The sequence below is a fragment of the Trypanosoma cruzi genome (assembly GCF_000209065.1).
Source record: "Trypanosoma cruzi strain CL Brener chromosome Unknown tcruzi_1047053406947, whole genome shotgun sequence".
Lineage (NCBI taxonomy): Eukaryota > Euglenozoa > Kinetoplastea > Trypanosomatida > Trypanosomatidae > Trypanosoma > Trypanosoma cruzi.
Window position 1 is genome coordinate 1 of NW_902489.1, and position 933 is coordinate 933.

Sequence of the window (933 nt, forward strand, 5' to 3'; positions counted from 1 at the left end):
TTTGCTGCGGCGCCCGCGCGCTCGAAAGCCCACCCACCGCCCGCCTCGGCTCGGTGAAAAAGCGACTGGCGGCGCGCGGTGGCGGAAAGAAAAAAAAAAAGTGGGAAGGGTACGGCACCCCGGGTTCCAGCGCCATCACTGATCGCCGTACTAACGAGGCCTGTGGCCGCTTAACTTCACAAATCGGACGGGATGTGGTGCACTCGGCCAAGTATGGTCGTACCCGGCGACGCGCCACGCGATGTGCAACCGCCGACGCCACGGGAGATGATGAAAACAGGGGGAAAAAATTTAGGAAAAACGGCAAGAAGAAATTTTTAAAAGGAAAAAAAAAACACATGGAAAATGAGGCTCCGCAGGCCCCTTTCCGGATTTTGCCACGAAGCCTCCGGACGCTTCGCTTCCCCACATGTGGCGCGGGAACTGCGTCAGCAATTTTTCTTTTTTGCTGCGGCGCCCGCGCGCTCGAAAAGCCCACCCACCGCCCGCCTCGGCTCGGTGAAAAAGCGACTGGCGGCGCGCGGTGGCGGAAAGAAAAAAAAAAAGTGGGAAGGGTACGGCACCCCGGGTTCCAGCGCCATCACTGATCGCCGTACTAACGAGGCCTGTGGCCGCTTAACTTCACAAATCGGACGGGATGTGGTGCACTCGGCCAAGTATGGTCGTACCCGGCGACGCGCCACGCGATGTGCAACCGCCGACGCCACGGGAGATGATGAAAACAGGGGGAAAAAATTTAGGAAAAACGGCAAGAAGAAATTTTTAAAAGGAAAAAAAAAACACATGGAAAATGAGGCTCCGCGGGCCCCTTTCCGGATTTTGCCACGAAACCTCCGGACGCTTCGCTTCCCCACATGTGGCGCGGGAACTGCGTCAGCAATTTTTCTTTTTTGCTGCGGCGCCCGCGCGCTCGAAAAGCCCACCCACCGCCCG

General features: G+C 57.8%; 2 non-coding genes across 2 annotated transcripts; both read left to right on the forward strand.

Moving 5' to 3' along the window:
* Positions 1–115: 115 nt before the first annotated feature.
* Tc00.1047053406947.10 lies at positions 116–225 on the forward strand. The gene has a single exon (XR_008254004.1). It is a non-coding gene; the product is annotated as a 5S ribosomal RNA (M5) (ribosomal RNA).
* A 335-nt stretch (positions 226–560) lies between these two features.
* Tc00.1047053406947.20 lies at positions 561–670 on the forward strand. Its single transcript, XR_008254005.1, has one exon. It is a non-coding gene; the product is annotated as a 5S ribosomal RNA (M5) (ribosomal RNA).
* Positions 671–933: the final 263 nt, after the last annotated feature.